Source organism: Lepidochelys kempii, chromosome 7 (assembly GCF_965140265.1).
Source record: "Lepidochelys kempii isolate rLepKem1 chromosome 7, rLepKem1.hap2, whole genome shotgun sequence".
Lineage (NCBI taxonomy): Eukaryota > Metazoa > Chordata > Testudines > Cheloniidae > Lepidochelys > Lepidochelys kempii.
The window spans coordinates 120,343,523-120,362,429 of record NC_133262.1 but is presented as its reverse complement, the minus strand read 5'-3'; the positions used below and the strand labels follow the sequence as shown (position 1 = coordinate 120,362,429).

Below are 18,907 nucleotides of genomic sequence, written 5' to 3'. Positions count from 1 at the left end.
ACCTTATTACGCTAGGCACTGTACAGACACAGAACAAAAAGACAGCCCCTGCCCCAAAGAGTTTACAATCCAAGTATAAGACCAGAGACCATAGGTGGATAAAGAAATGGGAGAGTACAAGGACAGTGTAATTAGTCCGTGTAGTGGGCAGTGGTCTTAGCATACCAGTTGTCTAACCACGGTCGAGTTGTTGGTTTTTCGACTGCTAGCCTGCTCCGTTCTGGTTAGCAGGCCACAGAGACACATGTTGCAAGAAGCCTCAGCTCCGCGGAAAGCACTCAGGAGGATTTTTACAGCATTTCACTGGGCTGCCTGTCTCCAACCTCTATGCTACAAACACAGACGGTGGGGCAGGAAGTGCATATGCCGCTCCCGCCCATCCCAACAATATATTCGGTTGTTGTAGAGTCGATGCCAGAGAACATCTTGGCTGGGCTTTTTAAGTCACATACATTCATGCTGTTGGTCTAGAACAATTGGAACTTTTACACTTAGGCCAAAAACGTTTGACCCACTGGCCTGGACAGCTCCCCCATTTAGCTCACTGAATTGGACAGAAGCAATCACAACAGCCAGTCGGTCATCCGCACCTCATGCAATCTTTCATCAGCACAGATGGTCGCAAGTTACAGCAACCCCCTGCTGTTGTACTGGCTGGCCCCGTAACAGTAGCTACGGGGAAAGAGCAATGCCATTGCACACATGCTCCCCGTCTCCTGCTTGATGTCCACATTGGGACCCATTAAGGAAATTTCTCCCCTGATCTCCCTCTTCTGCCCCACTCCACCCTGTCGGCAGCAACAGCGGATATCCCTGAAGAGTAGTCTCATGGCAGAGGAAGGGAAGGAAAGCCTGCATTAGGACTACAGAGAGGGGCCAATTGCCAAAAACTTCCACACAGAATCTCTCCCCGCTCCTGCAATTCTTAACAAGGAAAAAAAAAAAAAGTCAAACCTGCCATAAAGCTAAACAAGTTGTTAACTGTTATGCCAGCTCTCCCAGCACCCAGAACTTTCCCACCCACTTCTATGGGTACTGGCAATATGGCAGATTTAGAGCTCCTATTTCTTCCATCCCTGACACCATCTCCTATTTCTATACTAGCTAGAAGTAGGAGGATCCTGCATTGACCATGGATTTCAAAAGTGGTGGTGTGAACCTCTCCATTAAGGGCCTGGTCCAAAGCCTAGTGAAGCCACTGGAAAGATGCCCATTGTCATCACTGCTGTTTGGATCAGAGCCCAGAGGCAGGGACTGAGAACTACACTGATCCAAGACCTTCTGCATCATACTGAGTCCTGAAACAGGACAAGTTAGCACACTTAAAATTATTGCAGGGCCCCAATCTAAGGGTCCAATACCTTGCTAATAAACAGTGCTCAAAATGAAGGCTAGCTCCTGGGAGCGAACTCTCCTGGGAAGCATGCTGTTCACCAGTCCTGTCGGCTACTAGCGCTCGACAGAACAGGAGTTACTACAGCTAATGCGTGTGCTCCGGTGGTTTGTGAAATACGGAACCTTTTAAAGGTCACATTATCTCAATAACCATTTGCAGTTGTTTCTCCACAATCCTTTGAATTCCAACTTACCTTGACCATTGTAGCAAGAACCATTACAACAGGAAACCAATGCTTTATATTGAAAGGAGAACTGGAATCCCATCTTACAAAATGGTATAAAAAATCCCCACTCCTCTTTGGGCATTAGACACCTGCTAAAATAACTAGTCGGAATCTGTGAGTCCTGCTGCAGCTGACATGAAGGGGAAAGCAAGCTAGTAAATAGGAGAGATGAGATTTTAAGATCTGATTGGCTAAATTTCCTCTCTCACGGATTACATATCAGTGTAACTGCATTGACTTCAGTGCAGTTGCTTCCCAGTAGAAGTGTGTGTGTAGAATCAGGCCCTGATATCATATTGCCTTGCGCCCTGCTAACCTCTTGGAGGAACAGTGCAAACACTTTCAGGAGCAGTAATCTTTTCCAAACACTCATCCTGGATCAGCGATCATAAACCCAGAAAAAAGACAAATATGTTGGCTAAAGAATACATTCTGCTAAACTGTGGTTTTAAATTAGTTTAATCAGTAAGAGCGAGAAGATAAAATAAGCAAGCTAGCAAGTAAACAAGATAACCCTTCCCCACACAATTTCATGCAGCTTCTCCTGCACCCGGAGCCATCACCTCCTAGTCAATTTCACATAGTGGGGTGGCACACCTATTGCCAAAGGTCCAAGGAGTTATCTGGGAAACTTGGGCAATTTCCTCCTTTGCATTCCTACCGCCACAAATCCTTTCACTTTCCCCTTCCCTGAGTGTTTCATAAAATAAACGTTGGAAAAGGAAGCTCTGCAAGGAATTGTTAGCAGGAGAGAAGAGATGTGACACACATTGCCATGGTGAAAGCACTGAATACAAGGGCGTGCTAGCATTTGGGTTATTAGGCCACGTGTTTCTTGTTAGGGACATGTCTGTGGTGAACATGAACGCTCACTTCCTTTATAAATATGAGTGCATGAAAGGAGGGCTTTGTTCAGAAGCCCGAGGACACGCCCCTGCTGTAGTTTAAAGGCTAATTTACAGCGCCATGGGAATGATGCGTCATTACTTCAGGGTCCCCACTAGTGGGCCCAAAATCCGCATTGCCAGGGAGGCCTCTGAGCTCAGTTTAAGAGTACAGAGTAAAAGCTACCACTCCAGGTGGGAGACCGGAGTTCAACAATTTCCAGGACTAGGAGTGCATGCAGGACTGAGCCAGAAATCCACATTCCAGAGGTCTGAATGATTCCAATCAAGTCCCTAGTATTTTACATTTCCTCCAGTAGCTGCTTCTGAGTTAGAAACCACAACCACCACCATCTGAGTGTCTGAAGTGGCAGCTTATCGATAAGAAGCTGGAATGCAGCTCAGCCAATCTCAGTAGAGAAGGTCTTTAGAACTCTTAACTCCAGCATCAAACGGAAGCCTGGCATTAGTGCTTTAACCATCAGGCTGCACATACCGGACTCTCAGGTTAAAATCCTGGTAAAACCTTTAGTACCAAGCAGGTTTATTATGCAAGGGTCTTTTACAGAAGGCCTTAAAAGAGAGAGGGACACATTTTCAGCTGATGTAAATACACATAAAATCATTGCCTTCTTACACCAGCTAAGATCAGCTGATTGATCCCATGTGCCCTAGATATATAGAGCCCACAGCTATTCATGCAAGGACCTAGGTCGAATTCTTCCCTTCCCACCCCAGTCTGTAACTCCAGAAGTGGCTGCATTTCAGTGATGCCTTGTGTTAGACGGATAAAATTTCAAAATGGCCAAAGTCTGCTTTTGAATTTTTTTTATCCTTAATGCGTATGTGTGTGTACACACATCCCTCCATAGAAAAAGCTATATTAAGAACATTAAGTTGCACAAGTTAGCACTCAAGGGAAGCAATAATGCCAATTTAATATCGCCCAAGTACCCTTAATTCTGTCCCTCGGGTCGATAAATCACATTCTTTATAGGTTAGTCTCTAAGGTGCCACAAGTCCTCCTTGTGCATTGTAAGGAGAATGGTCACTTTAGGTAAGCTATTACCAGCAGGAGAGTGGGTTTGTGTGTGTGTGTGGGGGGTGCAGGGGTGAGAAAACCTGGATTTGTGCTGGAAATGGCCCAACTTGATTATCATACACATTGTAAGGAGAGTGGTCACTTTAGATAAGCTATTACCAGCAGGAGAGTGGGGTGGGGAGAGGTATTTTTTCATGCTTTGCGTGTATAAAAAGATCTTCTACACTTTCCACAGTATGCATCTGTGGATGAAGGATGAAGTGAGCTGTAGCTCACAAAAGCTTATGCTCAAATAAATTGGTTAGTCTCTAAGGTGCCACAAGTACTCCTTTTCTTTTTACAAGTCCTCCTGTTCTTTTTGAGGATACAGACTAACACAGCTGCTACTCTGAAACCATTCTTTACGTGACCACTTTTTCTTCAAGAGAGAACAACATTCAATTTTATCTACATTCCAACATATTCACACAGCATCTATGTTCTATTTCCTTCCCATAATGGACCAGTGGGTCTTTACTAATTTACTCTTAACAATGGTAACTTCTTTACTCTCTGTGGGCCAGTCTGTGAAACCTCATTCCCCACTGCTGAGCAGTCACTCACCTAAGCCATGGTCCCGATGAATTCAGTGGGGCTACACAAGTGAGTAACTGCTCAGTGGGAGTCAGGGTTGGTCTGGCCCTATGGGATTTAATTTTTCATTGCTTTGTCTAAAGCAATGCATCAAATATTTTCGACTAGAAGCACCACCATTCCTTGGTGCAGTTCAGGGCAGGAGGTAGTTAATTACAGAGCTAGCTTACCTGAAAATGTAGGGCTCAACCACTCCCTGTTTCTGCTTGGGTGAAGGAACCCCGACTCTATTCTTGCAGGCTCAAAGGCAACACTTCATTTGCCTTTACAATGTGATCATCACAACCACATGGGCTAGAAAATGCATTTTAAAAGAGCTTAAATTCTGCAGAAACAGGTGTCTTTGGCTCTTGTTCTCCCGAAGGCAAGCGTTCCACGCACCAAAGGGGAGTGGATTTTTTCCAAGCTGTGCATGTGGCAATGCGGTGCATAAAATGTTCTCTCACTGCATATACTGAAAGAGCATCTTTGCCCCAGGTAAAAATCTCATTGATATGAGTAATGTGCTGGCTCAACCAGAAAAGTGACCTCCCGAAAGGGGTAAAACAGAAAAACAGGAGAGTCCATTTAAGTGCAAGAAGTGGTAGAGGCAAGAAAGCAAGTGCTCCAACTCTCACAGCTTTGATCTTGGCAGATGGGAAGAGTGTGCCCAGGAATGCTTTTGGAAAACTGCTTTGCTGGCATCAGAACAGCTATTTCAACCAAAGACCAAGAGGGGGGACCCCCTCTCACAAGACTGGATCCAAAAAATGACATGAGACAACATATACTAAGCAGCCAGCCAAGAGTAATTCCAGACTGAGTGCCAAACATTAACAACCTCCCCTTTTCTGCACACACAAGCCAAGAGCGTTTCCAAATTAAGGTCCTCTATAAAGTCATCTTGTTATTGCTTGTCCAGGTGGGTTTTGCTGATTCGGTTCATCTCCTGATGGTATTAGCACATAACCCAAGCATTCAGATTTCCATTAAAAAAAAAAACACAACAACAACACATCATTACCAAAAAAACAACCCATGTTTTTCCTACAGCCTTGCTCATTAGCATTTTAAAGGAGATTTACTTACTGTCAAGTGAGCTAGCTCCAAAGTGAAAGCCCTTCTAGTAGGTCCCTGTGGAAGCGGCATTTTCTATTTCCAGATCACCTCTGGGAACAAGTACTTTGCCTGCTAAAGATCTCAAGGGGCTTTACATACATTCATTAAGGTTCATATTATTACCTCTGTGCTGTAGAGAAGAGACATTTGTCCATCCTCTCCCGCCTCTCGCTGCCTCCAGAAATGCAGCTAGCTCTGGCATGGAATTCTGCATAACGTAAGAACGGCCCTGCCGGGTCAGACCAAAGGTCCATCTAGCCCAGTATCCTGTCTTCCGACAGTGGCCGATGCCAGGTGCCCCAGAGGGAATGAACAGAACAGGGAATCATCAAGTGATCCATCCTCTGTAGCTCATTCCCAGCTTCTGGCAAACGGAGGCTAGGGACACCATCCCCGCCCATTCTGGCAAATAGCCATTGATGGACCTGTCCTGCAAGAATTTATCTAGTTCTTTTTTGAACCCTGTTATAGTCTTGGCTTTCACAACATCCTCTAGCAAGGAGTTCCACAGGTTGACTGTGATTTGTGTGAAGAAATACTTTCTTTTATTTGTTTTAAACCTGCTGCCTATTAATTTCGTTTGGTGACCGCTAGTTCTTGTGTTATGAGAAGTAGTAAACAGTTCCTTGTTTACTTTCTCCACACCAGTCATGATTTTATAGACCTCAATCATATCTTCCCTTAGCCATCTCTTTTCCAAGCTGAAAACATAAAGAGAACTGAAGAAGAAGAACCGCAAGTTAAGAGGGGGAAGTTAGTTAGGCACAATACAGTTACCATAGATGGAAATTAGTCAGGGCACAGATTGTTACGAAGAGTCATGCAGCATACAATCCACAGGCCCAGAGCCACAGCTGTATTCAATGTAAGTTAGGAAATACCATTGTGGCTCTCGACCTATAGTGACCAGTTATAATCAGCTTTTAAATCCCAGCTCCTTTGACTGGCCACCCAAATCCGATCACAGGTTTGTTGCAGTCACAAACACACATGCAGGTGAGGAAATCCCTCAGTAGACTCCTTTCTCATTGATCATCCCCCACTTTTAAAGTTGTTTAATGCTTATGAATAGGGCCAAATTAACACCCAGAGAGACAGAAGGTCTAAGAGGGGTGGATGATTTTATGCCATTGCATGCTAGTTGTTTCACCAAAGGCACCTTCCTGTCCTAAACAGCTTACACAAGCTAGAAAAGCTTAGTCCGGGGGATTGGTTGATTTCAGCAAGCAGCAGGAGAAAAGGGAGGGAAGGAGGTAGAGAACAGAGGTAAGGGGAGCAGAAAGCATGAATGGATACTGAGCAACAACGCAGGAAAGATCCACCCTGATCTTTTATAGGGAGGAAGAGTGATGCTCTGGCTGGACTTTTTTGACATCAGAGACTTAGGAAGTTACAGTTCAGAGAAATTATGTAGACAGGTGACTGGCCATGTCCATTAGTTAAACAGGGGTCATTCAAACAGTGCTCAGCTGTTCCCTTGCGTGCTGGGCACTGGGGGAGGGGGAGACAGTGCATAGCTATTTCTCAAAGCCAAATAATAAGCACTGTGCTTGGGCTAGGAAGTCCTGAGATCCAAAGCTTAAGTAAGTCAACAGGAGCCCTCCTATGGGCCTTGGATCAGGCCCTTCAAGGGCTAAATATTAGATCACCGTGTCCCCTTCTTTTCTGTAGTTCCAGGGTTCACCCCCACTTTAAACTGGCAGTAACTGTAGGGGAAAGACAGTAAGGAGGAGAGACATTAATTTAGAAGAGCCTGCCGGGCACGGGGTCCCAACAAGAAAGCACAGGAGTGCGAGAGCGAAGAGCCTCTCTTTCCTATTCCACAACGATCACTAGGGATGGGGGCCATGAAGGGAGTAGAGTGGGCAGTATTGAGCATCATGGCGTCAAATTTTAGGTATCTAGGGGGGAAAAAAAGCACAGGAACAACACAGTGATCCACAAAGCCTGAGCTGGGAGCCCAGGCTCCCTATGCTGTGAGTGGGGAGAGAGAGGCACCTTAGGCTGAGATCCACAAAAGCCAGCACGCTAGGCAGGGAGCTGCCCTGGGAGATACGTAGGAGAGGGGTGTGTCCTAAGCTCGGACCCTCTCTTCAGACAGGTGCCTAACTCCCGGCTTCAGGGAGGTGCCTCTCTCTGCTTGTGGATCCATGCACGGGAACCAGCGCCTGGAGTCCAATAGCTTAGATGCCTCAGGTGTTTCTTGCAGGAACGAGTTAGTGGACTGCCTCGCTCCACACAAAATAGTCAGCAGGCTGGTTTATAACTCCTGGTCCAGTAGCTGGAGCACTTTGCTGGGATGTAGGAGACCCAGGTTCAACTCCCCCCCTCTCTACCAGAGGGGGAGAAAGATTTAAACAGGGGTTCTCCTACACCTCTCAGGAGAGTCCTCCTATGACCGGGCTATTCTGATGTGGGGCTCCTTCAGCCTCTAATGAAAGAGTGATTGGAGCAAGGGGACCGGACTGAGGGTCTCCCAACTCCCAGGTGGATGTCCAGACCACTGGTCTGCAGCATCTCTCTGTAGCTCAATGATGAGTTAAGTATTTATCCACATTGGGACAGAAAATGATTTTGCACTGAATGGGACCTACTCCCCTCTGAGCACACCTATCAGGTCTGGCTCAGCACAATGTAGGCAGCCGAATGCCATACCTATCTTCCCCTGGTTCGTTAACCACTATGGGACTTACGTGGGAGATAGGCGTCTGGGCACCTCGAGGAAAGCAGCAATGTACACACCCAGAGGCAGAACCACAGGCCTGTAGGGAACTTGAAAATCTAGGTGCGGAGTGAAGTTAGGCTCCTACCGGGTTTGGTAGGAGTCCCGTGGATTGCAGCAGAGCCATAACTTGGACGTAAAGGCCTCAGTATCTTTGCGGATCTGGGCCAGAGCTCCCCTACTTCTTTGGTCCCCAATGCCCACTGGCAGGTCATGTGCAAAGTCAGCAGTTTTGAAAGCGGGGCACTTCCACATTAACTGAGAAGAGGCCTCATTAGGCCTGATTCTTCACACCCTTGCACAAGGTGCAATGGGCTGCCAAATCAGCATTTCTGGCCTGGAGGCATTTTACACCTGATTTGCACAGATGTAAGTGACAATTGAAGGTGCATGGCATGCGAGAATCAGGCCCCACATCTATAACGGCTGGATTGTCACAGCAATGAGCCCATAGACCCCTGGCAACAGGCAAAGGCTTGTAAAATCGCCCCTTTGAAGCCTGGTGCGCTCTGGCCTCTTAAGAACAATATGGGGCAAGCTGCAGGTGCACAAATCCCCTCCCCACCAAATGGCTTATTTGGGGATCAGCCTCTGCTCTCCATGTGTCCCTTTGAAAATTAAAACCAGGAGATTGCTGCCAAGCAGTCATACTTTCCAGTTTAGCTTTTAATTGCTGGGTGGAGCAGGAAGGTGACGATTCCAGTTTACAGAGTAGCAGCCGTGTTAGTCTGTATCCGCAAAAAGAAAAGGAGGACTTGTGGCACCTTAGAGACTAACAAATTTATTTGAGCATAAGCTTTCATGAGCTACAGCTCACTTCATCGGATGCATGCAGTGGAAAATACAGTGGGGAGATTTATATACACAGAGAACATGAAACAATGGGTGTTACCATACACACTGTAACAAGAGTGATCAGGTAACGTGAGCTATTATCAGCAGGAGAGCCGGGGGGGGGGAAAAACCTTTGTTGTGATAATCAAGGTGGGCCATTTCCAGCAGTTGATAAGAACATATGAGGAACAGTGCGGGGGGAGGGAGGGAATAAACATGGGGAAATAGTTTTACTTTGTGTAATGACCCATCCACTCCCAGTCTTTATTCAAGCCTAAGTTAATTGTATCCAGTGTGCAAATTAATTCCAATGCAGCAGTCTCTCATTGGAGTCTGTTTTTGAATTTTTGTTGTTGAAGAATTGCCACTTTTAGGTCTGTAATCGAACGACCAAAGAGATTGAAGTGTTCTCCAACTGGTTTTTGAATGTTTTAATTCTTGACATCTGATTCCAGTTTAGGGAGTTGTAGGTAAGGAGTGAGAGCGTCCTGGGTGTAATGTGGGTGGGGATGCTGCTGCTGTGCCCAACGCCAGAGGTGCCATTTCAGCTGTGTAAGCAAATCTTTCTGCCCACTCATTCCTCCAGCGGAGGAAGCAGGATGGGAGGCAGGTAGCCAAGAATAGGGCAACATGCAAAGCGAGAGCCAGCCCAGAGGTACAGCTGGGAGAGCGATTTATTTTTTGATGCAGACATTTTAGCATTCCGGGCGCAACACTAAATTAACTAAGCCGCTGCCAGATGAACTAGAACAGACCCTGAGCTGCAAACACAAACCTGCCCTGAAATCACCCTCTTGAGGTAAAGGATTCAGCAAAGCAAATGGCTTTTAAACAGCCTCCTGAAGGCCAACGAACACACAGGCTCTGTTGGACCAAGAGGGGAAGCAAGCGCCAGAGGCGAGGGCTCTCGCCTGAGAGCACCCAGCCAACAGACATTCAAGTCCAGGGACTGTAAGAGTGCATCTGTTGATCTCTAGTGCTGTGCTGGTGCCTACGGAAAGCTGTGACCCAAAGCAGGGAAAGCTGTATGATTTAAAGGGGACACATGGAGAGCAGAATGCTGGAACAATAAAGGCAAGAGGCTGCCCCCAGATAAGCCATTTTAAGGGGTGTGTTTTTGTGCACAAGCAACTTGCCCCAAATTACTCCTCCTTATGCGTTATGCATGTTCAAATCCCACAGTCCTTACTCTTACACACTTACTGCGGAAGTGAAGAAACAGATTGATAGAGCCAGAAGAGTTCCCAGAAGTCACCTACTACAGGACAGGCCTAACAAAGAAAATAACAGAACGCCACTAGCCGTCACCTTCAGCCCCCAACTAAAACCCCCTCCAACGCATTATTAGGGATCTACAACCTATCCTGAAGGATGACCCAACACTCTCACAAATCTTGGGAGACAGGCCAGTCCTTGCCTACAGACAGCCCCCCAACCTGAAGCAAATACTCACCAGCAACCACACACCACACAACAGAACCACTAACCCAGGAACCTATCCTTGCAACAAAGCCCGTTGCCAACTGTGCCCACATATCTATTCAGGGGACACCATCACAGGACCTAATAACATTAGCCACATTATCAGAGGCTCGTTCACCTGCACATCCACCAATGTGATATATGCCATCATGTGCCAGCAATGCCCCTCTGCCATGTATATTGGTCAAACTGGACGGTCTCTATGTAAAAGAATAAATGGACACAAATCAGATGTCAAGAATTATAACATTCATAAACCAGTCGGAGAACACTTCAATCTTTCTGGTCACTCGATCTCAGACCTAAAGGTTGCAATATTAAAACAAAAAAACTTCAAATCCAGACTCCAGCGAGAGACTGTTGAATTGGAATTCATTTGCAAATTGCATACAATTAACTCAGGCTTGAATAGAGACTGGGAGTGGCTAAGTCATTATGCAAGGTAACCTATTTCCCCTTGTTTTTTCCTACCCCCTTCCCCCCCAACGTTCCTGTTAAACCCTGGATTTGTGCTGGAAATGGCCCACCTTGATTATCATACACATTGTAAGGAGAGTGGTCACTTTAGATAAACTATTACCAGCAGGAGAGTGGGGTGGGAGGAGGTATTTTTTCATGCTTTGTGTGTATATAAAAAGATCTTCTACACTTTCCACAGTATGCATCCGATGAAGTGAGCTGTAGCTCACGAAAGCTCATGCTCAAATAAATTGGTTAGTCTCTAAGGTGCCACAAGTCCTCCTTTTCTTTTTGCGGATACAGACTAACATGACTGTTACTCTGAAACCAGTCCTGGATCAGCGGAGCCAGTCATGAGCAGTAGGGAGTGCAGGACAGGAAGCTATATCACTGGAAGTATTAGTAATGCTTGTGTGGAGTCCCAATGCCACCTGTTGAACCAGCACCTCTTCCCCATGGACATTCCTCTCATGAGTGAGGTCCTTTTGGGATGGGACACAGGAGCTACAAACAGAGGGGCTGGTTTCACAGCAGCTTAGCAAACTGGTTCTGCGTTATGGCAGCTGCTGTCTTGTGCTGCAGAATCTAAGCTTTCCTTTAAAGCCCAAATTAGGGTCCCGATTGTCAGAGCTGCTGAACATCCACCCCTGCTGTTGACTTCATTTGGAACTGAAAGTCTCAGCAGCGTTGAAAGCCCGGTCTTAAGGCCCAGATCCTCGAAGGGATTTAGGTACTTTAATCAGTAGGACTTAGGTGCGTACGGGCTCGTCTTCACGTAGAGCACTACAGCGGTGCAGCAACGCGGGTGCAGTTGTGTTACTGCAGCGCTTAGGGGAAGTCACTCCTATGCTGACAGGACAGCTTCTCCCATGGGCGTAGTTAATCCACCTCCCCGAGGGGCGAGAGCTATGTCGATGGGAGACGCTCACTCGTCCACACAGGGAGTTAGGTCCGTATAACTACGACGCTCAGGGGTGTGGATTTTTCACACTCCTGAGCAACACAGTTATACTGATACAGGTTTGTAGTGTAGACCTGGCCTAAGTATCTTTGAGGATCTGGGCCCAAGTCTCTTGTGTTTAGTTTTTCCTCTGTTACAATTTAACTAGCATTACAAGAGGCAGCATGCCCTATCCCTTACAGTTGTGAAGACAGCCTTCAAAATATGAACCAAAAGTGTTAAACATAGGGAAGTCTGCTTGAGTGTGCAGACAGCCTGAAACAGCAGCTCAGGAAGTGCAAACTGCCCTTGTTCATTATATAAGGGGTTGTTAACTCTGAGTTCTAGTGATGGCGGATTAAACTACTGCATTGCCACTCAAAGCGTGGAAGAAAGTCCAGAGGCAGTTATATGAGGAAGATCTACCTACAGGATTCTTGCTAAAGGGGTAGAGCTTGTTTTATGAGCACACCTTGGAATAATACCACTGATTTCTTCCTTCTCCCACCTTACCCCCCAATTCGATCCCTGTTTACAAGCGTTCCAAACACTTTTACTCAAGCACATGGGTTTGATCTGGTGGCAAGAGCACAAGACGAGGATCCAGGAATCCCCAGTGGCTGATCCCAATGCTGACACTGACTCACTCTCTGACCTTGGACAAATCATTCACTTCTCTGTGGTGCTCATAGTTATTGAGTTTATTACCCACCTGGGAATATTGTGAGGGTTAGTTAAGTGCTTTGAAGATGAAACACACTAAGTCCCATATGTTAAAGAAGGTGGAGTTCAAGGTTCCATTCCCTGTTTTCATGATCTGTTTCCACTCAAGTATTGGAGAAGCTGCTCTCAAACATGGCAAGGAGCTAAAGGAAAATCTGGACCAGTCATTTGTAAATCAAAGAGTTCATACCAGTGGACAGTGTTTCAATAGTAACAGCTGCAATAATGCAGTGCTTCACTAGCATCTGACATTAAAGCAGTCCCAAGATCATTCAAAACAAGCTGTGGTGGGTGGGTGCACATACAAAGTGCTGCACCATCTGATAGATCAGTGGCCCTGTGTTTACCTTCATGCTCTCAATAAGTCAGTGCAAACAGCTGTCATGACAGAGTGGCTGAAGAAGACACTCCAGACAGTTTCTGTCTACACTACTTTTATTGCACTAGTGTAGAGACAGCACTAGCATTTTTATGGCTGGCTGTCTAACACACCCCAGAGTGAACGCAGATAGCCTAGTGGTAAGAATGCCAGTAAATACCAGAGTCCTGTTTACACTAGAACTTCCACAATTACTACCACCAGGGAAGCAACACCAGTGGAAGATTCCAGACCCAATGCTAGTGTAGGAAAGTCCACTGGAGTCCTGACTCTCCTTGGTCACTGGTTTTACCACGAGTGACTTCCAGTGGAGCTGTTCCTGATTTGCACCGGTATGAGAGGCAAATTGGAACCAGGCTATTTTAGGAAAAGATAAACACACACACAAGAGAAATAGTAACGTTTTTATAAAAATGCAGCCCTCACTTGTCAACATTTACGTTAGGTTCAGTTTGGCTGTGTTAGCATTAAAACCCAAGGCAGCCATGTGTCATTTTAAGCCAGAGATGAAGCTTGTGTAACATGCATTCCACACTGGTTATTTCACGAACAACATCTGTAAGCTAAGTTTCAGAGTAGAAGCCGTGTTAGTCTGTATCTGCAAAAAGAAAAGGAGTACTTGTGGCACCTTAGAGACTAACAAATTTATTTGAGCATAAGCTTTCTTGACCTACAGCTCACTTCATCGGATGCATGCAGTAGAAAATACAGTGGGGAGATTTTATATACACAGAGAACATGAAACAATGGGTTCCCCCCTCGTCCCCCCCGCTGGTAATAGCTCACCTTACCTGATCACTCTTGTTACAATGTGTATGATAACACCCATTGTTTCATGTTCTCTGTGTATATAAAATCTCCCCACTGTATTTTCTACTGCATGCATCCGATGAAGTGAGCTGTAGCTCAAGAAAGCTTATGCTCAAATAAATTTGTCAGTCTCTAAGGTGCCACAAGTCCTCCTTTTCTATCTGTAAGCTAAGGATCCCTTGTATGTTTGGTGCAGAAGAAGAGGGGCAGATGATTAGGTTTTCTATGCTGGGGCCTTTACTGTGCAAAGACTTACAGGAGTGCTTCACTTTATGCACTCTGAGTCTGTCCGGGTGATATCAGTGGGTGGGAGTACTCACATGCATGCTTAACTTTAAACACTGTGTTTAACTTTTGACCCTGTGGCTCAAAGGAGAAAAGACCCCCAGGCCAGGCTACCCTGGAAACTTTTGTTGTTAGTGATGTGATTTTTTTTTTTTTTAAAAAGAAGTTTTAGCAGAGGCAAAAACCCTAGTGTGAACAAGTATAGCTACACCAGGAAACCTTTTCCAGTGTGTAGGCCTTTCAGGGAGTATCTGAGGATTAAGAAATGTCCAGAAACTGGTTTCAGAGTAGCAGCCCTGTTAGTCTGTATCCACAAAAAGAACAGGAGTACTTGCGGCACCTTACAGACTAACATTTATGAGAGCAGCCTCTCACAGTTTGTATGGTAACTTCCAACTTATCTGTGTGTGTGTGTGTATATATATATATATATTACTAAGTGTTCCATTCTATGCATCCGATGAATGCTGCTCACAAAAGCTTATGCACTAATAAATTTGTTAGTCTCAAAGGTGCCACAAGTCCTCCTGTTCTTTTTACAGAAACTGGTGTTATTTTTTTAAAAGAAGAAAGTCTCAACTAAGCTAGGGTTTCTCCCCCATCTTATTCTCATTCTCTGTCCCCACCTCAGACGCAATTCACTCCTTGCTTTCAAAGAGAATGACACAATGCAGGCATGTCAACAGACGCAGAAGGAAAATCTATGCAAACGCAGGCTGGTGTTGAAAACTTCGGTTACAACGTAGGGATGTTTCAGAGTAACAGCCCTGTTAGTCTGTCTTCGCAAAAAGAAAAGGAGGACTCGTGGCACCTTAGAGACTAACCCATTTATTTGAGCGTGAGCTACAGCTCACTTCATCGGATGCATACTGTGGAAACTGCAGCAGACTTTATATACACACAGAGAATCTGAAACAATACCTCCTCCCACCCCACTGTCCTGCTGGTAACAGCTTATCTAGGGACGTGCCAGCGATCCGTGGCCCTGCAGGGGATCATTCGCGGGCCTGTTTACCCCACGGGAAAGAACAGCTCGAGCTCGCGCCAGCGAACAGAACAACACGGAGTGTGCCGCTCCGAATTGTGCGGCTCTTTTTGACACAGACCCTCGCACCGTGGGACAGCGTCAGGCAAGCCAGCGCAGCCAGCTTCCCCACTCTCCGTCCACCGCCCGGGCTCCGGAACCCCCCTACTCTGCCGGGACGAGGCGCACGCCGACTTAACCCCCCGCCCCCCGGAGCCCGGCCGCGCTCCTGCCGCTCGGGTGCGGGGGCAAAGGGGGGCTGTTCGCTGGCCCGCAGCCCGGCGAGCTCCAGGGCAGAAGGAGCGTTACAAGGAAAGGGACTCGCTCCGCATCCCCGAAGACGGAGGACGAGCGGGACCCCTGCCTCCCCCGCACCGGCGGCCGGCTCTTGACTTACTGCGCCTGGGCGCCTTTGCGAGCGGCGGCTCCCTCTCGCTCCGCTTGGTGAACGTGCACACGGGTGCTCACGGAGCCACCCGCCGGGGCGCCGGACAAAGGCTTCCCAGGGGGTCTTCCTTTCTTCCGAGCCTCATGCTCCCCGTTTTCACCGCGGGGCTAGCAGCGCCGGCTTTGCTCGCTTTCGGTCTTACTCATTTCCTGGATGTCGGCGTGACTCCGCGAAACGCTTCCCTCCATCTAAGAACAAGCCACCGGGCTCCACTTTCTGCCTCCTGGGACCTTCTTAAGGAGGACGGTCAGAAAAAGGGGGGTGGGGGAGAAGCCTCATAAGGCAGCTCCTAGATGTCCAGGGCAACAAAGACCGCCGCGACGGGTCCAAGCCTTTGAGAGCCGTGTAAACCCGAGCCGCTTGCTGAAGCGGCGTGCCACAAAATCCGGAGGTTCCCGGGCGGAGGGAAGTCGCCCTTAAACCCTGCCTGTTGCGCAATACATGATTACAGGGCTAAGCAGCAACTTTCCCGGGTTTGTTGCTTGCAGCTTGTTGCAATGAAGCGAGATTTCCATCCAACGGGCTTCTCCATTGTCGCCACTTCGGTCACCCAGAAGCGGCCCGCTGCAACCCCCGGCCCTTCTCTGCCCACGCGGGGAACGTGCAAAGTTATTGGTAACCTCTCCCCCAGCTTCCCCCATGCGTCCTGCACATGGCTTTGCAGCGAGGAACTTTTCCCTACCACAAAGGCAGGGAGGCGCATTTGTTTTACTTTTCACGTGAGTACTGTTGTAGCTGGGGCACCCACAGCAGTTGTGGCCAGCTGAGGACTGAAAAGAAAGTTAAAACCTGAGGATAAAACAATCTAATTAACGCTTAGTTCCCCCCTCCCCCGGGAAAGGCTGCACAAACAGCAGCTCATTAATTCTCCACAAAGCCCTTGTCAGGGAGAGAAATAGTTATTATCCTCACAGTACAGGAAGGGCAGAAAAAGTTTAAGTGACTTGCCCACAGTTACATAGCGGAAATCAGTGGCAGAGCTGGGGTTAGAATTAAGGTATTGTTGAGTCCCAGCCCTGTCCTCCTTCCACAATTAAAATGCTGCTCCCCAATTAAAGATCTAATTGACAATTAACAATTACAAGCTAAACAGCTATCACCTCCCAAATGAAACACAGAAAAAATGTGATTTTCTGGAGCTGCATAACATCTGAACTCAGTGGGACAAGCAGGATTGCCTTATTTCTGATTCTGATGGGTCAGCAGGACATTTAAAGCAGGGCTGAAATCCCTTTGGGGTCCCTGCAATGTCATCTTGTCACAGCATGGTGACAATTGCATTGTAATATGGTAACCCACTGGCAAAGCATCCTGTTACCCTTTCCCAGGGGGCTTGTCTACACATAGAACTGCCTACTACTGCTCTTAGAATTGCTTTTTCAGCTCATGTGGTCACTATTCAGTAGTGTGATGGTGCCAGGTTAGAAACCTGTTTATCACCCATGCATCCACTGAAGTGAGCTGTAGCTCATGAAAGCTTATGCTCAAATAAATTGGTTAGTCTCTAAGGTGGCACAAGTCCTCCTTTTCTTTTATCACCCATGTTTGGTATTGCACCTAGGGTGACCAGATAGCAAGTGTGAAAAATGAGGATGGGGTTGGGGGGGTAATAGGAGCCCATACAAAAAAAAGGCCCAAATATCGGGACTGTCCCTATAAAATCAGGACATCTGGTCCACCCTAATTGCACCAGAACTATGCAATGTCAAAAACGACACAATACAAATGTGATAGGACACCTTTGTCTTGAAGCCTTCTGTTTGATAAGTGTTGACCTGGGATGTTGTGTCAGTCTGTTATTTAAATTGCCTGACTTTTGTTAGATTAGGTAACCACATTAACCTTACTGACAGGCTTTGTGTATGTGGTTGTCTGACTCCGCTGGGGCTTATTGGCAATTTGTGTGTTGTTCCTACAATCCTTTCTTATTATATGGTAATTTGTGACAATTATTTATTTGTAACAACAGACACTGGAATCTCACCACTGCTACTTTGCAACATTCAGCCTGTCTTAGCGCATCCTTTATTTCCCTGGGTCTTGTCAAATGGGCTTTTGTCACCTTTTGTTAAGGAGCAAGTTACTCTCTCCCCATTTCTTTCTCCTCCTAGTTTTCAGATGATTTCTCCAAATCTATATGCACCCAGTTGACAGCTATTTTACTTGGGTCTGAGTTGACCCTTTTTTATGTTTGTTTTCATACTGCCCCAGAGGGGCACAAGACACCCTAGAGACAATTGGAAAATGACAGTTCTTCTCCGAGGAGAACATAAGAATGGCTATACAGGGTCAGACCAAATGTCCAATTAGCCCAGTATCCTGTCTTCTGACAGTGGCCAATGCCAGGTGCTTCAGAAGGAATGAGCTGCTGCTGGCAAACAGAGTCTCGGGGCATCGTCCCTGCCCATCCTGCTAATCCCCATTGATGAACCCCTCCTTCATGAATTTATCTAGTTCTTTCTTGAACCTTGCTATAGTCTTGGCCTTCACAACATCCTCTGGCAAAGAGTTCCACAGGTAGACTGTGCGTTGTGTGAAGAAATACTTCCTTTTGTTTGTTTTAAACCTGCTGCCTGTTAATTTCATTTGGTGACCCCTAGTTCTTGTGTTAGGAGAAGAAGTAAATAACACTTCTTACTTTCTCCACACCAGTCATGATTTTATAGACTTCTATCATAGTTATTGTGTCTTTTCCAAACTGAAAAGTCGCAGTCTTATTAATCTCTCCTCATATGGAAGCTGTTCCATCCCCTTATCATTTTTGTTGCCCTTTTCTGTACCTTTTCTAATTCCAAAATATCTTTCTTGATATAGGGCAACCAGATCTGCACGCAGTATTCAAGAAGTGGGCGTACCATGGATTTATATAGAGGCAATATGATATTTTCTGTCTTATTATCTATCCCTTTCCTAATGATTCCCAACATTCTATTAGTTTTTCTGGCTGCTGCTGCACATTGAGTGGATGTTTTCAGAGAACTATCCACAATCACTCCAAGATCTCTTTCTTGAATGGTAACAGCCATGATTGTTATGTGTAGTTGGGATTATGTTTTCCAATGTGCATTATTTTGCATTTATCAACTTTGAATTTCATCTGCCGTTTTGCTGCCCAGTCACCCAGTTTTGTGAGATCCCTTTGTAACTCTTCACAGCGTGCTTTGGACTTAACTATCTGGAGTAGCTTTATATCATCATCAGAAAATTTTGCCACCTCACTGGTTTCAGAGTAACAGCCGTGTTAGTCTGTATTCGCAAAAAGAAAAGAAAAGTACTTGTGGCACTCTCCTTAGAGTGATCACTTTACATAAGCTATTATCAGCAGGAGAGTGGGGTGGGGGGAGAGAAAACCTTTTGTAGTGATAAAACACCCATTTTTTCATGATTTGTGTGTATAAAAACATCTTCTGTATTTTCCACAGTATGCATCCGATGAAGTGAGCTGTAGCTCACGAAAGCTTATGCTCAAATAAATTGGTTAGTCTCTAAGGTGCCATAAGTACTCCTTTTCTTTTTGCCACC

The 18,907-nt window shown here is 46.3% G+C and overlaps 1 protein-coding gene across 3 annotated transcripts in view; it reads right to left on the bottom strand.

The window, feature by feature from the left end:
- The window catches only part of ITPRIP (inositol 1,4,5-trisphosphate receptor interacting protein), a 31,164-nt gene extending 15,049 nt beyond the window's left edge, over window positions 1-16,115 (bottom strand). For 2 of the 3 annotated variants that reach the window (XR_012160076.1, XM_073354435.1), the window contains exon 1: window positions 15,335-16,115. The gene's annotated coding sequence lies outside the window, so the exon portion shown is untranslated. Of the gene's footprint in view, window positions 1-4,351; window positions 4,413-15,334 lie in introns of those variants that run through there. The other variant, XM_073354436.1, reaches the window with a different exon arrangement.
- Between the last annotated feature and the right edge of the window lie 2,792 nt (window positions 16,116-18,907).